At 35.9% G+C, this 20,247-nt stretch overlaps 1 protein-coding gene and 1 long non-coding RNA gene across 3 annotated transcripts in view; one reads left to right on the plus strand and one right to left on the minus strand.

The window, feature by feature from the left end:
* KCNH8 (potassium voltage-gated channel subfamily H member 8) overlaps nucleotides 1-20,247 on the plus strand; it is a 179,414-nt gene that overhangs the window by 108,387 nt on the left and 50,780 nt on the right. The gene's annotated exons all lie outside the window — the stretch shown is intronic.
* LOC108503453 lies at nucleotides 69-20,110 on the minus strand. The gene is made up of 4 exons (XR_001876834.1): nucleotides 20,048-20,110; nucleotides 17,378-17,518; nucleotides 4,382-4,524; nucleotides 69-141 (listed from the first exon to the last, which is right to left on the minus strand). It is a non-coding gene; the product is annotated as an uncharacterized LOC108503453 (long non-coding RNA).

Consider the following 20,247-nt stretch of genomic DNA (forward strand, 5'->3'; position numbering starts at 1 on the left):
TATACACATGTATATATCCATATATGTCATCATCATCATCATCATAATCATCATCATATGTATGTAAATATATAAAAGCACATGTATAAGTCACTCAGGATTTTGGAGTTTGTTCAATCTTACACAATTTTTTGGTGCTGTCTGTAGAAAAAAAGGAAGAGATTGGCACTCTAAATCTCGGGTCAATTTGAAAAAGAGGGTTAAAATAAAAAGAAATTGGCAAAAATAAAAAACAATGAGATTTTTAAGAGTGATTCAAAGTTTTGAAAATTGAGGATCTGGATAGGAAAGGGCTAGACAGAAAGTGTAAAAGAATAGATGAGAAAGTTCATGGTTTTTGTGAATTAGGAAAATTCATCAACAGAGACATTCCTTTGAGTATACTGATTATTCCTTCCTATACATTAAATCAGATAGGCCCTGAAATGTCAAGTTAAAAACTCCCTTTGGAACTATTGTTTAGCGGGTTTGCAGGTTATGCTCTTTTGCAGAGCACATGAGGTGTTTATCAGTGGAGAGATGGTTTGGGGATGCTCAGTTTTGGTCCAATGTTTTCTACCCCAGCCTTCATTCTGATTTAATTGAGTGTTCCATGTTGGTTCCTTAGATTTTAAGCTTTTCATTTTTTGTTAAAGGTTTATTATTGTTTCTAGGAGTTGTACCCACATGTGCTGATACTATGGGGAAACAATATACCTTATATAGAAGCCAGGTACTCGTACACCACCACTCGTACAGTACCACCACCAGGTACTCGTACACTGTTGAAGGTGTGTTACCCACTAGTTCAACAGCTGAGACTCGACATCTTCCCACTTGGGTCATTCTGACTTTACTGTAAAAGCACATTTCTTTTGCTGTCTTTCTCAGATGCCACAACAACCCCCTTTTCTCCCTTTTCTTTCTGATTCCTTGTGTTCTATCTTTTTAATTCTACTTGTAGTTACCTTTAGCCTAATCTATTCACTGAAGCAGGAGAGGAAATCAAGTCAGCAGTAAAATTAACTGGAGAAGGGAAGCCTGGCTAGTTTCTTTATGCTATTAGATATGGAAGACATGATTAAAAAGCATACAGATAAATTCTAATATATAAGTTATCAGTGAGAGAAAAAGAATGCATGTGTATCTTTCATAAACGGACTGTCTAATGGTCAGGCAGAGTTTCCCAACAGAAAAAATATCGAAGGGGGGGGAATAATGCAAACACCTGTAGCCAAAGGCTCAGTGATGTGCATTCAAACTGCAATTGTCCTATTCTTATCTCCTTTGATTTCTTTTCTCTTAACCCTGTTACCATCTGTCTAAATCATCTGATAACCATAAATCTGAAGGAAAAAAGACAAGCGTGTTAAAGGTGGTTGACCTCAGAGAGGTGAGGATGCTAGGTCAGGTAGAGGAAAAGAAGAAATGAAGTCCTGTTTTTTTTATAGGTTACTTAAAGCTTTGTGGAGTTTCTTATTCTTCTAGTTAGTTGTTTATTTCTCTTCCCCTTTGTGAACCAGGTCTGTGACCTGCTGCTGAAATCCTCATGGAGTGCAAACCTCTTAAAGAAAAGACTGCAACTGCAGGGGAGAACATACAAAGAAAGCCCACTGTGCAAAAATTGGTCAAATACTGTTAACAGAGAAACAAATCCAGATGATAATAATAATAATAATAATAATAATAGTAATAATAATAATTGTCTCTAGTGGGAAGTAGCTATGAAGACACATTGTCAGCTTATATAGGCCACAAAAAATAGCTGGTTTCAAAGCATTCATTGCAGTCCAAATGATGATAATGGGCTGTGCCCTTGCTCCCCAGGTAGGGCTGCTGGCTGTTCTCCCCATGCTCCCTTTTCCATAGGCCAAGGCCGCAGTCAGGAAACTCTCTTCATATACCCTGGGGCTCTTGCCATTTATTGCTATGAAAACATTAGCTTTCACCAACAAGTTTTCTCCTTTCTTGGGCTAGGGCAATAACAAGGAAATGTCCCAACAACCGCATCAGAAGCAATCCCAGTTTAACTAGAACAGAGACATTTCCGAGAAGTCCTATTTGTGTCTCAGTGAAGAGTTTTGTTTCTGGGTTATCACACACTGATAGTCTTCTAGTGGGCTTTCCAGGCACAAACTGCTCCATAAGAGCCCCTCACCATTAGCTCGTCCTGGCCTGTGAGACTCAGTGACATTCCCTGGGCAACTGCAGGCATGGCAGCACATTGGATGGGCCAGGGCACTTCCATATTGGATGGGCCAAGGCACCTCCACATTGGATGGGCCAAGGTACTTCTTACTGGTGTGTACTCTCAGACTTTAGCCTCCTACCTGGAAAAAGGGCTTCACCATTTGGCTTACAGCATGATTTTGTTTTGGTTGTTTTTCTAATACTGTGGGTTTGCATTTTTGCCTGGAAAGCTGTTCTATTTGTAGATAGTCTCTAAAATATTTAGATGCTATAAATGTATAATAAAAATTACACTGTAATGACTCCTGCAAAGCTCTTACAAATATTAGTTCTGTATCTATCAGAATGGTTATTTCTAACGTTGTAAGTTAAATAATTTATGGCTTTGGGGATTTGTTTGGAGTTTTTGTTTGCTTGCTTGGTTTTTTTTTAAGTGAAACAGTTTTAAAATGTTAAAGTATTAGAAACTGGTTTAAAGAAAAAAAACTCCAGATATCTGACATGAAGCTGCTGTTTTGCAAAGACCACTTCAGAACTGATGAAATTTCTTTATAAGCTTATGTGTCACATATATGAGCAGAAAAATTAGATTATGTAATTTTTTCAATCAGTGCAAATTTTATTGCTCTCCACATGCAAACTATTTGCTGGTGAAATACAATGAAATTAAGTCTTGGCCCTCTGTGTGCAATATCTTTTGCTACTCTGGTGATATACTGCTGATTATATGTAGCTAGACTTTCCTTTCACCTTAAGAAAACTTTCAGTAATAAGTTCATTACACCTCACAGCATCCACATAGGTGATATGTTGAGGGGAGAATGGTAAGTATGATTTAGAGTATGAGTGATTAAGGAAAGTAAAATGAGATCTGGAGATAATAATAAATCACAAGCAAATAATGTATACAGAAGACATCTTGATTGGAGTATAATTAAGGTAATATAAGGTAAGACACTGAGGACATTCAGTTCTCCTGAAGGAAGACCTCAACTTAAAATTTTTGGAGAGCATGTAAAAGAGACTTATTACAGCAGACAAAGCAGTAAAATAGATCCTAAGTCTTATATTTATAGATTTTAATTTTTTAACTTTTAATTTTGATACATTAATACCAAAACTCAAGACGCAAGTTTCAATCAATACATCTTATACAAAATTTATTCCAGCCACTAAGAGGCTTTCTAATTGACAGCATTAAAAATACAGTACAAAAGTTATGAATCCTATACTATTTTTCATTTAAAGAAATGTGCCTGCTCTTTGGAATCTCTACTTTTGGTTCTTCACTGGAGTGTCTCAGATGATGTGCACCTGAAAAACTGGTGCACTGAGTATGGATGATGCAATGTATACAATAGCTGAAATATAGGAATGGGTTTGTTCTAAGAAATGAAAATGATGCCTGGAATGAAAAGAAGATTTTTTTTTTTTTTGAGGGGGGAGAGGTGCAGGCTGGGGGAAGAGGCAGAGGAGAAAAAGCTTTTAGCAACCTTCTTACTCCATTTAGTGCTTCCTCAGAAACGCTGCAGTGCAGATTTCAAGGAGGTTTGCTGGCACTTAAAGCACATATTTTAAAGCTGCAGTACCGTTAACATAATACTTTGAACCTTGCTGTGCCATCAGATATGCACCATAGCCCCATATGCACATTGACTTTAGTGGGAGCAGCATTTGCTTCTGTGTATCTCTGGCGAATTTAAACAAATTAGGTGCTTAATTTGCATTTGGATTGGGGCAATGGGAGTGATACAGTTTTTCCTATGAAAATACCCAGGACTGAAAATGGTATTTGCTTTGTTCTTGCTGGACCTAATTGTAAGGCTTTATTTCACTTTTTGTCCTTATTCAGGCAACATTACCATTGCAAATAACATAAAAACATGGTTACGTTCACAAATTTAACCATGTGGCTGCAAAATGAGAAAGGTCTAGTGTTTGGGTATATTATTCATGAATTGTCATGATGTGGTGGCATTCGGTCTTATAGCAGTGTAGCATAATGTTAAAATCTGGATCTATTGCGTAGCTCTAGTATTGCCACATTTAACTGAATTATTTGGAAGATATGCAGTATGGGCACTGTTTTCAGAGCTAGAAGCCTTTACCTCAGCAAGTTCTCCCATCTCAGGAAACAGCTGTTCCATGTGCAGCAGCCTGACTCTAACGTCTGATAAAAGACAAAAATGCTGGATGGATCATTCCCACCCACCTGAGGCAGTGGTACAGTTCTTGTCCTGCTTTTCTCTTCTAGCATTTTCAGGTCTCTCTCTGTTGCATTCCACCTTGTTCTGCTCATTTGTTTTCATTGGTGAAATAGATGTTTCCCTGAGACATGGAATGATTTTAAGCAACCTATAAAAATAAGATTAATTTTCTGTTACCTGACACGGAGTAGAGGCTAGACTATGTAGAGGTTCCTGTCTGATTGTAACACTCTAATTCCATTGGTTCTTGTTTCTGTAGTTTAGCTGGCATTAGGTTTAGGCGTAGGTTCTTTATTTGCTGACTGCTCTTTTGTATTGGTATATACTGAGCTATTCCCCCTCAGGTTCTTATCAAATATAAGAAAATGACTTTTCAATCTGTCTCTGCAGGGAACAGATAATATTGAAAATATTTCCTACTGCTGAAGGCGTTAATTCTGTAAGAACCATATGATGAGGTGTCTTGAGTGTAATGAGGAGATTAGGAGAGGGACAAGAGTCAGGATACTGGCTCCCTTGGGTAGTCAAAGCTGTCAGGTAAAATTTATGTCATTGTCTCAAAACCAAAAAATTCTTCCTGTCTATCAGAAATTTAGCTGCAACTTTTTGTTAGTCCATCTACAGTAACACAACATTCTCACTATGGAGATGTTGTTATCAATGCAAAATACGCTAAAAAAAATAACCTGTGCTTTTATAGAAAACAAAGTATACAGGCTTACTTTGGGAGAAGCTTTAAAATTGGGTCTGTAAAGGGTATTGTTATTCCGCTATTTAAATCTTTATTTCAATGTAATACTTCCACTTTCATTTCAGGTTTTTACTCATTTTCTATTAGTTTTATACTTTGCAGCATTTTTGAAAGCAAGAATTCAGTTGTGACTGAACCACTGTAGTTTCATACTCTGCAATACAAAACTTCCCCCACCAAATTTGTCCAGCACACACTGGTAGTGTGAGCCTTTAAAAGGCCCTGGATGCTGACTTTGAGTGAATACCCTCAATTAGCTCTCAGTGGCAGAGTTAGGTACAGAATAAGGTACAGAGCACCTGAGTGGTGCCAGTAGGAAATGTTGAAAATAGGGTTGTGCCTTCAGGCCCTTTTACTCAGGTTTTATATACCTCATGTTGGGCTGAAGTGAACAGCCCAAGTTCGCAGCTGCCTTCCCCACTGAGTCCTAGAGGGAATTTAGGTGCAGGGACAAGGTAGCTGAAGGATCCCTGCTGGGTGAAGATAGGAGAGAATCTCCAAGTATCTTAATCATGTAAAGATAGTGGCACTTCTGACCTAATGTAGAAGTTGGCTGAAATGGATTGTCCAAAACGTAGATGTCTTATGTCTTAGATGCAAACTTTAGGTTACATTCTTGAGCTTGTGTTCCTAAATTCTGCCCAAGTCCTTTGTAGTCCTCAGGTAGCTTCAGTCTTGTCAGAAGACTGAAGTCAGCATCACTGGAATATCCATTAAGAGAGACATTGCCCTGAATTCTCTTGAGTTTCAACAGCTTGGGAAGTTTTAGTGCCAGGAACTTATTTCCAAGTTTATTCTAAGAAGCCCGAGGCAATTGTTAGTTTTTATAATGTTCTGAGCAATTTTACTAGGAATTCTGAAGGTACAGATTTAAGTATAACCTTGACAATAGATACTTAAGACATTGGTATATTTATTGGGGTTAAAACTCTGGCTAGCCTCTTTTCAGAAAAAAGACTATTTTTAGGTACAGGTATCTGGTAGTTCTTTCTCAAATAATGTATGTTAGTGATTTAACTAAGTTTCTGGTGCTCTTGGATCCAGCATAACCATGGGGTAAATAACACTAGAAATCATATTGGAAAAATCAGTGTCATTACATACATTCTTGATCAATACAATAAATAATTTGTTAAATAATAATTACTTAACTTTTGACTCTTAGTATTTTTCATATTGTATTGCACCTCATAACTACTCTAGAAGCAGGTAGATATTAATGCATCATGATATTTTTGCAAAGGAGTGTAATGGCTTAAATGGCTAGACATGACAAACAAGATGGTATTAAAGCTGAGATAGAGGTTTGGTGTTTACTTTTATTTTTTTTGTATATAAATTGTGTTAATGATCTCAGATCATTTGTCTCCTCTGCTAAATAATTAAAAAAATTGGGTTTGAATGTGATGTGAGAAATTTTTACTAAATTAAGCATTTAAAAACCAAAACAAAGAGAAATATGAAAAATAATGGGATTTTTAAATCTGATTGCCAGTCTAAGACTGATTGCCAATCTGCTTTTGAACCCTCTGAGACTCGTATTTTCAACATATTCTTGGCAACATTGGCAACCAGGAACTTAGTTTTAAAAAAATATGAAAGCTGAGATTTTGTGTGATCACAGATTTCCAGGTACTGGGGCTGTCATGAAAATCAGCTAACGAAAAACATAGGGTAAAACTGTAACGCTAAAGAATGGTCAGTTTTTGGACAGAGATGATGTGTTTGGTGCATGCAGGTGCATGTGCCTACTTCTGTATTCCAGACCTACCTTCTGGAGTTTGAGCCTGGACCTACATCAAAACAGCTTCTAGTAATTTCAACAAATGTTCAGCTTATGAAGAGCTAGTACTAATGAGCCACAACTGGAGCCTTGGGAAAGGCTGCCGCTGGCACCTGCTCTCGTGCTATCTGGCAGATGGCAAGGTTCGGCACAGGTGCCCTGCACTCCCCGGTCTTCTTTGGTAGGAACAGCAGCTCAGGCTTTTTTGTTGCACTGTAAGAAGTAAATGAATCCTCCTTACTGACAGAAAAAATACTTGTAAGTTTCCAAGGGTCTTGGCCAAGAAAACTGTCTTCTACTATAAAATATTGGTCTAGTTTCACTGCTCTAAACACACACATCCATCAGGTTAGAACTGACATGCATAAATTTATAAATCCTGGCACAGAGCAGGAAAGAACGTCATGCTGACTACATTGCACTGGGCATCGTTCAAAATAAATGATCAGTTGTTCATTTCGGTCTGTCATCTCTGTACCTGAGTGTTTGATTTTAATTTTTCTTCCAGTCTGCTTCATTACATTTTTGATTATCGGTTTTCTTCACTTTTTGTCATTAGTAATAACAGAACATGTGCCTTTGGAATTATGTTTTTTTAAGGTTTTCTTTCTGGTTTTTAAGAGGTATCTTTAAGAAAAAGAATTTAAAAAAATATAGTTTTGTCATGCATGAGTGCTGGCATCTTCAGTTTAGTAGAATAAATATCTATATATACTTAGAGATATAGATATATAGAGATATATATAAAATAAATAAATGCTCTGTTGACCTGGGGTACCTGTATTGAAGGTCCATTGTTGTGTGGAATAGAAATACCTCTATACTCACCTGTCCATTTTGTTTGTGGAAAGCACGGCTGAAAATGCACTTCTAATTAATATAAGAAGGAAATTGTTGATGGCTACCACTCTTGTGAAGTATCTTGGGGTATCAGTATCTGAAAGCCTTAGCCAACTAATTTGGGTCATTTCGTGCAGTACTATATGAAATAATTAGCCCCTGGAGTGTCATGCAGAAATAATGAATAGGAATAAAATAGGAAACCAAAACAAGAAAATTACTTTGAAGCTATGAAACTTTTCAAAGCACTCATCTTACAAATGATTTACAAACAGTATTTACTACATTGCACATACTTGGAGAAAGACAAGGATGTACCAAAGTACTGAAGCATTATATAGTGATGAAGCACTCTAAGGCAATTGAAACAGAAATTTTTAATCCCAGAAAATCTATCATTGGAATGCCTTTAAATATTTTTAATGTCTTCTTAAAGAGTTTTACTCCTCTGTGAAAGTAACTCTTTTATTGTATACACAATGTGTATACAATATTTCCATGAATTAATGTTTGGAGTGCACAATTTCTAGACTTGTTAGAACAAAAGTAGATAAAATCATTAAAATCATGAAGAAATTAGAGTGAATAAATGTACAAACAAATGTACAACCAAAAAATATTTATTTAAAGTCTGCTGAATACCTTACCTGAGTGATTAAAACAATTCTGATGTAAAATACTATATATGAGGCCTAATTTGGAGAAGCTTGTGGTGCAAAATATTAATGAAAGAAAACTTTTTGTTTTATCTAATTGGGTTACACTTTTGAATTAGTATAAATAAGGAGAGAAAGTTCATCTAGCTTTTGAAGAAGAAATCCCATTTGTAGGTAATCATAGTTATTCACTATTTTAATGGGACATAGTATTTTCTGTGTCTGTCAGTCTGATAGATTAGACACAGAGAGATTTAAATGCTGCAAGGAGGTTTTATGTGCAAGGCTGTAATCACCAGAGCATACGCTGGAAGTATGAGTGGAAATCTGTCTGCACATGGTTAAGACCTATACTTACAATTTAAGGTCTTGTAAAGGTTTACCTGAAAACCTGGACCTACTTTTCTGCCTGTTTTTTATGTTAAGTATATACTAAATCATAAATATAAATCATATACTAATATACTTTCTAGGAAAGGTTTTCTTAATTAACATCCCTCTTTTCAGACCTGAGTATACCAGACCTTGTCAGGATTTGGAATATAAATTTATATTTTAAAATATTCATAGATATTAATTTTGTGGAAATTATTCAGTTTTGTATTTTTTCTGCAAAAACAACTCTGGTTTTGAGGTGCATATGTGTGAAACCAATGTGTCATTTGTTGAGCTGAACTGAATTTTTTCCTTTGCATTTAGAGTAACATTAATTTGTAGTTTAGCTGCTTTGGGCCTTAGTAAGTTTTATTTTGCCATTCTTCCCTGCTGTTCTTTTCTACAGGCTCAGTTCCTTGATTAAACTGTATTTTCCTTTACACACCATACTTTGCCTTCTGATTAAGCCATTTTAGCAATCATGAAATACCCCAGGACCAAGATACCCTGTTGGATTTGAAGCCCTTGAAAAAAATAGGTACAAAAGTACCTTATAAAAGGGAGTGTGAGATTTTTATGTAGTTATTAATACATTTTCAAGATTTTGTACCTAGTAAAAAACTTCTGGACAATATTACTGAAAAGTAAAAGTCTGGTGCGTGGATGAAGTCCCTGAGATTTGACAATCTGTGTCTAACCACAGATTACCTACACATCATTAACTCTACCTAACATTAGAGTTAGGTAGAGCAAAGCAGTTTTTATTGGAAGTTGAACATACTGTGCATAAAAGTCGTACTCAGTCAATTTGAAGTTACATCAGGGTCTTTTAACCCTTAACTGCTGTACTTGGAGTGTTGGCTGGAGAGAACCATTGGGGTTTATTTAGACCAGCCAGCTGGTTGAAGCAGGACTATCATATGCGCTAAATCGGGTCAGACATTACTTGCTTCATTCAAGTCCTGGACACTATCAAAGATTGGAGAGGACTCCATCTCTTTTGGTACCTTGTTCTAGGGTTGCACTACCTTCTTTGGAGTGCTTTGTACCATTTTGCTAAAATATTAGTGTCTATTACACATTGGTGTAATAGGAAGTTTTGTTAGGATTTCTCAAAAATCTCTCCTTCTGTTTTTAAAGCTCGTGGTCTTGGCTGTTCAAATTATAATATTTTAAAACCCACAAAACCATTGCTATATATTTTGAAATCTTTTCAGCAGCTGCTTCAGTATCTGGTTGGACTGCCTCTCAGCTCCCATCACATAGGTAGAGATTCTAGGGAGTTAGAATGCCACGTTGCATTCCAGACACATCCCATAATGACTAAAATGGCTTTGCTTTTCTTCTATAGTACGAGCATGCCTTAAATTTTTAATCTAGAGATGTCTTTGTGTATATTCCTATTTTCTATTTATTTATCTTTTTTTCCCCTGCCTTTTAACAGATCAGGTGCTTGATATTAGAAGGGGCTTTCTGCTGCCAGAATAGAAAATCATTTCCCTATAAAAATGAAGAAATTATTCTTCCCAGACTCTTTTTCATTTTTACCTTCCTTGGAAAGTATTTGTGCTCCTTTTGTACTTTCAGGTGACAATGCTTAACTGTCAGCAAAACAAGTCAATGTGAAGCTATAAGAGTATGTCACAGTATTCTGCAGCATATAAAGTTTTACACAACACCTGTTTTGTAAAAATAATTATACCTAATTATTCTAAATCATTTTTCACTGTCAGATCTAAGAGAGCTAGAGATAAAAATGCTAATGCTTAGGATTCCCTTATGTCATGCACTTCAAAAAGACCTGTCAGATCTGCAGACAAACATGTATTATTTCAGAACTGCTGTAGCTTCAAACACGTAGTGTGCTTTCCCATTAAGACACCACCTTTCTTCTTTACCTTTTATTCTTTCTTTATATCAAGCCTTTATTGCATTGCAATTTCTTGGGGTTTTTATTATGTTTAGATATATACTGGAGTAAAATATCTCCTATGGTTGATTTCCCCTTCAAAAAAACCAAATATGTTTGGATCTAAACTTCCTTGATTCAGATGACACATAATTAAAAACATATTGAAAAATGTTACTTATGTTGTAGATTCAAGGATTTGAAAATTAAGACAAGGCAAGAGCAAATAAAGTGTTAATACCATTTATCATATGGCTGCCTGACAGAGTTCTGGTCCAGAAAGCAACACAGTGGCTCCTTAAATAAGAAGACAGAAGAAAAGTCCTAGACGATACTGTGAAATCTATGGAGCAAGCAAGGAACGGATTGTAGCGAGGGTTAACATACTTAGCTGTTATCTAACCAGCATGGATGTTATTAATATAGAAGACAAGGAGAAATGGATGTCATGTAGACTGCAGCAGTCTATACTGACCCAAACTGAACTCCATACTGTCATTATCATCTCCTCTGCAGGCTAGTCAGATGGAACTTAGCTTGGTTTTTTTGCAATTACCCTTTCATTTGTGATTAGATGTACAAAAGGAAACAGTTTCTCTGCTGAGGCTTCTGCGTCTGTTTTACCAAGCTGGGAGGCTGCATTTGAATATGTAGGAGCTGCTGAATATTGGCATGATTTTTGGAGTGGGGAAGATGGCAGGAGAGGGGAAGGTACCACCTGTCAGGGACGACCTATTGCACTACTCAGATTTAAAAAGCAGAGAGGACTCTTACAGAAGAGTCTAGAAGTAAACAGCTCTCTTCTTGCACGTTGCTGACAGTTAAATAGACAGTATGAAAGTATTTGTGGCATATTGCACTGTTTTTATAAAAAATATAGTCCTCTTGATATCTTGCTCTTGCAAATAAATAATACTTTCTTTTACAGAGATTTTAAGGTATTGACTACCGCTGTCATTGCCTCCATGAAAATTTATTTGCAGATTCTGAGTCAGAACTGTAAATATACTAACTCTTAGGACTGAGATATTGTCATAAGTACTGAAAAACTTTAGCCTGTATTTCTCTGATGGTGAAATCTGAGCAAGTGAGAACATCAGGTGAGATTAATTTACCAACTATGTCACACTGCACACATACAGACCCAAAGTTTTGCAGAACTGAAATTCTGCAAGGTTTTGTTTCATGGGATATTTTTTGCACATTTTAATAATAAAGTTTTCATTTTAAAGTGATCTGTATTGCTTATGGAGGAGGATACTTATTTCTTTAAGAATTCATGAATGTGTCACCTATAGTAGCTCAAAATCTCTTTGGTCTGATTTGGACTCCAAATACATAAAACTGCAAAACAGATTTCCAACTCTTCAGCTGACACCATAAAAAAAAAAAGTCATTATCAGTAATTTTATTGCAGCAGCACCTGGGATGCTAGCTATGGGTCAAGACCCTCTTGTCTCCGTTGCTGAATTAACACAGGATAAAAAGGCTACTCTTGCCCAAGAGGGTATTACAGTCTAAATATAAGACAAGAAAAGCTCTAACAGATGGGTACAGACCGATGGAGCACAGGGAAGCAAAGAGGGCATAGATAGACGTGCTCTTTGCACTGAATGGACTAGGAGCACTAACATTTCTAATTGCAAGCTTAGCTGCAAGGCATTTGATAGCCTGAAAAAGGACAGTAACAGCCAGTCTGCCTAACATTAAATGAGAAGACTCTTTGTACAGTGACAGTGTGACCACCTCCTTCAAGAAGATTATTTGCGAATGATTTATATCCCTCTGATTATAGTCTTGCAATTTATTTCTTAAATTACCTATATGTTTAGACTTGTATGGTTTACCTGTAATCTAAAAATTAAATTAACATTATACAATACTGCAAAAATAGTAGTTAATTTACTTATGCTACTAATTTCTTTTAGTGTAAGAACCCTAGAATATATATTGAGGAGAACAAAGCAAGATAATTAAAAAAAAAAAAAGGTATTTTTCTTCACTCCAAATACATTAATGGCTTTAGAATTGTTTGTAAACTATTCCTAGTATAAATAAAAATTTTAATAAAAAGAATTAGCTATACCTAATGCTTTGTATGTATTGACTGCTACATTCACAGAAAGTTGGTGTTGAAAATATTCCCATCTTGTCCTTTTAGTGATTTGGGGAAGAGAAAGTAAACTGCTGACTTGCAAAAGTGAGAAAGATTTAAATCTCCCACATATTCAAACACAGCCATCTGACAAATTACTGTCGAGAAGAGCTGTGCATGCTTACCACAGAGAAGAAGAGTTTCCAATACATTTCTTTTCTAAATTTACCTACTCCTTGATAAATAGACTGAAGGAATTTATGACCTAGTTCTGCAGGAATGCAGTTGCACTGACCATGTACGCTGGAGCTTCTTCTCAGAAGTCTAAATGTTTTGAGAACTCTCATAAAATATCAAGATAAATGTGTTCCTTGCAGATCTGCTGGGTCAGCTCTTAAAATTCTTATACATAACCCTTATACATAATATAGACAGGTCTCTATCTTGGAATAAATGTATCTCTGCTATAAGGGGAATCTTTATTAGATTGTATGGTGAAACTGGTGTGAAGTTATATTGAAGTCTTCCTCATAAATATGAACAACAAATCTATGCAGCTGTCTGGAGCCTTATGAGGCAGTAAGGTAGTAATGCAGCATAGGGATGAGAGGGATAACCCACCCAAAGCCTCCCAAGTCAGCCTGCAGGGCCAAGCCACCGAGTAGGACAACCACAGGCATCCAATTACCATTCCACATGGCAAGTGGTCCTAGAGGAAAAGTCTTCCAGTGATGATAACCTCTATGTTCACACAGAGCATTAGTTAGCTTTTTGGAGGCTGTCTCCACTCAAGGGGACATGTCTCCACTCCCCTCATACCGCTCCTGTCTTTCCTCTCTCACCAGAATATACTGTACTTGTAGACATGAAATAACTTCTCTGGAAAGAGAATATTTTGCCCCATGGCAAAGAAGAAATGTAAATACTAATTCACATTAATTATCTACCACTTCAGGGAGTATCTGGGGCTCTGACTGTGAAACTGTCTGGGCTGGTCCTTGGGGATTTATCCAACACAGTAGAAGAAAAAGTAAAACTGCAAAACTTTATTTTGCAGGCAAAATAAGGTAGGGCATCATCTGGAAATATTAATATTTAATGCATAAATATAGTTAGATTCTGTCTAGAAACTGGGGCTTGAAATGTGTGAAGCTGTTGGTAATTCATGGACACACTGTTTTCTGGAGTGTTTACATAGCACTTTGCATTAGGTGGAAGAGCTGCAGAACTCCAACCTGCTCTTACTTTTTAGCGACCAAATATTTTTAAAAATGTATCTTTCCAACAATGTTTTCTAAAAAAATCCTAGGACTGAAAGTATTTCATGTCAGGTCTCTTGCTCTATCACTTATAAGCCGTGAATGTGCCCAGGAGTGGTCAACCAGGGACTTTGGAAATCGCATTATAATCCATGCACTTATAGTTCTTTCACTGGGGTGGATTACTAGCTTTCCATAGGATAAAAAGTATTCTTGCACTTATGCCTTTCCAAAATTAAAATTTAAATTATTTAAAAGACCACACATTGTTGATGACAAGAAATTGAATGCTTTCTACAAGGAATTTTTGTCAGTATCTTGAAGGTGGCATCAACTTTATCATGAGAATACAGGAATGTTATATTCTTATTCTAAGCAGTGATACTTCAGAGTTGAGTTTTATCAGATAATTAAAGCTTAATTGTTAGGTTTTCAGTACTTCTGTTTTGTTGTTATCAGCAACATTGCAATTAGATCTTAGATTTTTTTTCCTTTTTTAATCCTTGATTGAACACCTCTTCTTCCTGAAACTACTTAGTTCATTGAATATTTATTGCACCATGAAAACTTCATTTTCAGTGAGCAGAATAGGTCAATATCTTGTTATGACTTTGTCAAGTTAAATGAGTTAAAGCTTTGCAAAATGTGATTTTTTTAATAATACCTTCTAAGTATATATTCAATTAGAAATACAACAGCCAATTTATTTACAAAGGGTATTATTCAGCCTTACAAAAGAATTACATGGGTTGTCACCTTTCAAATAAAATCAACTTTCTGTGGACCTGACAAAGTTTAAGCTTGTATCTGAAAATGATCTAACCAAAGGGAGTACACATTTAGTTTGGAAAACTGTATGGGTTTTAAAAGCCTTTAAAACATCTGCCTTAATGTTTGTTCTCTAGATAGTCAAAAACTTTCCCTTAGGATCTTGGGAAAGATACTCTTTCCTCTAGATCATTGCCCAAGAAGCACATCAGGCATTGCACATGCAAAGGGTACTCCATCATTTAAGGCAAGCATTCAAAAGGAACCATTTCACCCACCTACCTCTGACTACAGAGGCTTGTTTATCTTGAATGTCCAAGCCTCATGGAGCAGTGGGACATATCTGAATGCTGTTTATCTTTGGTTGTTGTTTTTATTTCTGACTGTGTTATGTCCAAGTTCAGACTTTCTCTGGACGATTTACAGACTTTGGAAAATCAGTGGTAGGATTCCCAAAGTCTGGCAGAGGACTACAGTTTCATCTATGTTCAAATCCTGGTTTTTTTTTCATTTGGTCCATAATAAAAATAAAAAGTAGATGCAAAGGTATGAATTGTCAGCATTATTAGAAGCATGTTTGTGCATTGGATTTTGGCTCATGCCCATCTCTTACTTCATTTGTTAATTTGAGAAGAGTTGCAATAAGAATTGTATCCAGTTTCTGTGCAGTGGAAATCAAATTGCATTTTTATTGAATCTATCCATTCTTGTGTCCACATAACATCTAGTATGACAATGTTCCTAAAAATTTCCACTCATGAATCTTCATCTATAATTTTGGAGAGAAGATGCCTCATCATGGTTTAATTCTGAGAAGGGCATAGTTTTTAAATTATCAACTATTTTTCTTTTAATTTAAAACTATTACATTTCTTGTAACTTGCATTGTTTGAAAGCTCCCCAAAAATATGCTGTTAATGTTTTCACGTGGATATTTATGTATGTCTATATACCACTTACATGAATGAAGGCTCTATTTTTCTTTATGGATTAGGCTTTAAAGACATGAGCATCTCAGATCAGAAGCATGAAATCTTATAAAATTTGTTCTCTCTCCTTTAAAGATTTTACTTACTGAATAGAAAAAAGCATAGAGTACATGATAGAAAAGGGGTTATTCTTTTCCTCTTTGATTACAAATTAGAGGGATTGTTTTGTTTGTTTGGGTTTTTTATTGTCTATAATCTGGGTATTCATCAAGCAAAAGTGTATAAACTTTTATCTATATCTGTAGAAAGTTTTGTGTAATTTCTATCATGATAGTATCCGTGTACCTCAGTCCAGAGGTTAAGTATAATCTGCTTGCACAAGTTTAACACAGTTAACCTTTCACTACCTGGATTAGTTGGTGCAGTGAATGCACCATGAAAGTACCAAGGATTATGACCCCAACATAGAAAAATGGGGGGAAGTATTAAACCAGACAAAAGCTAGATTTAAAAATATACAGGTAGTGTCACAAAGGGAAGAGAAAGGTGATGCTATGAACTGTGGAAGGTAGATATCTCTGCTGTGCATTGATCTGAAGCACTAATCCCCATACTTGCTGTATGCGTGGCAGTTCCCAGTCAGCACAGTTATGCCTGGGCTCTGGCCCCAGGTCACACAGGGTAGCCTTGAGAGCACCCCTACAGCAAGGACTTCAGTCACAAGCAGTTGAGATAAAACTGTGTTTCGTATAGTCCAAGTTAAATCTATTTATTTTCTATGTCATGTCAAAAATTTCCCTCCACAAAATTTGACCATGTGGATTTGACTGCAATAGATGTTCCTCAAGTTCTCTCACACTACCAAGTCTCATTCATACCCATGTTATATGTCTTTCTAATTTAAGAAAAAAAAAGTCATTAAATCCATCATAATAAAGAATATAATCTGTTAAGGACCACATTTTACAAAGCTAAAATAAGAAAACATATTTTTTAGAATAAATTATTTTATTACTTACTTTAACATTTTTAAGCAGTTACAGTGCTTGAGAAAAATCTTAATGTCTTTATAGTATACCTTTTCTTTCTCATTTTATGTGTCTACTGTTTGCGGGAAAGTGTGTTAGCAGAATAAAGACCAAGGAGACTAGATTAATGCCAATTTTTCCTCATTGTCATGAATCCATTACGATTATGTCCGTTGTACTAATACTGAAGCCATTCTAGTCTAAATGCCACTTAAATTTTACTTATTTTGAATGCCAGCTAAACTTATCTTGTTCAAATAGAAACCTCTGGGCCAGATAGGCCAGAGCTGTTCCTTTGTGGCCTGTGCTTGTTGGCATGTCATACAGATGTATCTCAGGTTTCCTCTTATATATATAACATTTAATTTATTATCTTAAGTTTCAAAAGAGCATAAATTTGTGTCCTGTATTTTACTACTGTTCAAATCTGCCATTAGGGTACATGTCATGTAGCTGTGTTTTTACACTCTTAGAACCTGTAACTGCCACACTTTCAGGATTGTGGCCTTTTTTTTTTTTTTTTTTTTGGTACCTGTTTCTTTCTAATCTGTGTGAAAGAAAAGCCTAATGCATGTTTTATTTATTGACCTGGTACAATAAGGTCTTACACATTTACAGTCCTCCAGAAGCAGTGGTTGAAGTTATGATTGCTCCTGTCACCTCTGGGGTTCTTTAATCGTAAAACCATCTGCTCTGGTACCTGGGAACTTCTCCTAACATGACAGGCAAAACTCCACCATGAATCAAACCTGTAAACAAATGATCAGATTTTGTGACAATGAAAGAGTAACAGTGATGTTCCACTGGGCGAAGTAGTAGGAATGGTGCTGTTTAGCCTATTAATAGTCTGGAAAAACTGCAAAGCTTTTAACAGGAAAAAATTGCACATGTCAAAAACATTTTGGCTAGACAGAGATAAAAAAAAACTTTGAGTACCTTGAGAAGAACTTGAATACCTTAAATGAGTAATTATCATGAGAAGAGAGGCAATGATTATTCAATAATGCAGTCATGCACACTAGAAGAAGTAAAATGATTTAATCTTCTTATATGCCTTTAGATTCTGAATGCATAGAATCAGTCAGCAACAACTGGAGAGTAACTGTGCAAAATTCTTTGGAGCAATCTTAAAAGCAAAGCTAAAGTTTTAATATCTAATGAATGATAGTTACAGTTTTATAGGGTAGAATATATTCATTATGCTGTTGTAAAAAATCTTAGATACAATACTAACTCTGGCCTCTCCTCCTCAAATGCACTTTAACTATGACACATTCTGAAGCAGCCACATGGACAGTTGATGGAAGTGATCTGGACATCTAAAATCACAGAAACTGTTATCAAAAGTGCCTTTACCTAAAAGGAAGGAAATTTACCTGTTTGTTCTATCTTAGCAACTGTTTTGCCTTAGGCTTTATTTTGTGGAGGTTAATATTTCAAAGAAACATAGTAGAGACAGATACAAGCTCAAAATCTTGGTTTCATTGAGATCAGTGGAAAACTTGCAACATTTTTCCCCCATTTAAAATGGAAATATGAAATATTCATTTGCAGATCAGAGGGTGCAGCTATGTAATGAAAGGATGGTATGGTTTGCCATGCAAACATATAGCTCCTTGCTGCCTGGCTCTAAATCTGAAATGAGGAGCTAATTTAAAAATGCATTCTAGTGATGAAGGATCTTTTTTATCTTGTATTGTTTTTTCTCTTGTATAGTTTGTGGGTTTTTTGTCTTCTCCTTAATGACCCTAAACTCTTTACTGCAACACACAGTACTAGTCATAAGATAGAGACTTCTGTGTTAAAAGTTATAATCTATTTATACCAGAAGGCTGTATGTGCTTTGTTCAGGATGTTTTTCTATTATTTTTTAGTCTTTGGTGACTTATTTATAATTTTTGTCTTTTTTTTTCTTCACTATTTCTAGGTTTTCTTTGGTTTTAGATGGTTTTGTATTGCCTGCTATTTTCTAATGTACAGTTCTAGGCTTTGGAGACTCATAAAGAAGACATGGCATCTAATAATGCCATTGCCATGTTTGTGCTTTCATGTAGAGCTACAGAGTTTTTCAGTTGAGCCAGAAAAACAAAACTCAGCCTCAAACATAGTCCTTAAAGATAACCCACACTCAGCAGTGTCCTTTAGTTTACTCACTACATATTCTCTGTCCCTACTATCAGCATAGTATCGATTACTCTCTCTCCTCACTAGCATGAATGGGACAAGTATGACTTGGCCTTATGTGAGGTTCAAATACTGTTTAAACACCAAAACCACCCAATTACATGAGAGTAGATAGGCTTTCCTATGTTTACATTTTCCCTAGGAATACTTGAAGTCCCTAAATTTGATGTGGATTCATAGCTGAGAGAAGCTTGGCCTTTGTCCCATCCTTTTCTCTTTTAACATCATCACTACTGGTCTGTTGGGGCCCATTCCAGCTTGCAGGCATTCAGGGATGCTCTAAGATGTTCTCCTCATCCCTACCTCTTTACGCTTCCTGATGCTGTAGTGCAGAATAAACCAGAGATTTATGGTCTGTTTTTTAACTGGGAAAGAAAATGTTTGTCTTATTTATAGAATAAGTGCTGTGGGTAATTAATGCATTAGAAAATGCAACTCTTTTCCAAGTTTTTGAAGTGCCAGACAGTATTTTGGTATGTTAAGTGTCTGGTATGTAAGGAAAATCTAAGTAGTAGAATAGAATGAAGCTGCGAATTATAGGGAGTGAGGTACCTACTCAATACAGAGTTAGCACCAAACCAGGAGAACACTGAGCTTCTGAATGGGTAGTAAATGAAATAATGTGTTTTATATCTAGTTAAAAAGTTTGTAATCTATGGATGTTTAAATGCTTTTTTATGCTTCTACTGATACTTGAACACTTCCCCGATATAGCTAAATGAGACTCGATATAGGTTCTTACAGTAATTTTCAAAGTAGCCTAATGGAGCTAAATATCCAATTCCTATTGACTTTTTGATAGGACTTGATTACTTAAGTGCTCTTTTTCTCTTTGAAAGGTCTTCCTCTTAATTATGCTGATTGGTGCTTTAAAATGTCTTCAAAGTAAGAGAGCTGTACCTAGATAATGCTAATTCCAACCAGTCAAGATTCATAATGCTAAATTCTAGGAAGCTCCCTCTGACTACAAGGTATATTTATTTTCCTCTTCTTCCCTGAGGGCAGAAATTAATTGCTCAGGTTTGCCAGAAAACTTGCTGAGAGCTATTACCTACAGGAACCGAAAAGGAAAAGGAATTAGTCAATGATGCTACCTCGTGACTATTTCCATTGGCTAATGGAAGTATTTATGATCAACAGCATCTTGGCTCTACCCTGAAATGAAAAAAAAAAAAAAATGCAGTGCTAACAAGATGATGATCTGGAAGATCTTGCAGCATTTTATATACTATGACTGAAATATCATTCTATATTATTTCTTCAAAAGGTCCTGATTAGGATAATCTCTAACAAC

The sequence above is a fragment of the Lepidothrix coronata genome, unplaced genomic scaffold (genome assembly GCF_001604755.1).
Source record: "Lepidothrix coronata isolate B3197 unplaced genomic scaffold, Lepidothrix_coronata-1.0 Scaffold139, whole genome shotgun sequence".
Classification (NCBI taxonomy): Eukaryota; Metazoa; Chordata; class Aves; order Passeriformes; family Pipridae; genus Lepidothrix; species Lepidothrix coronata.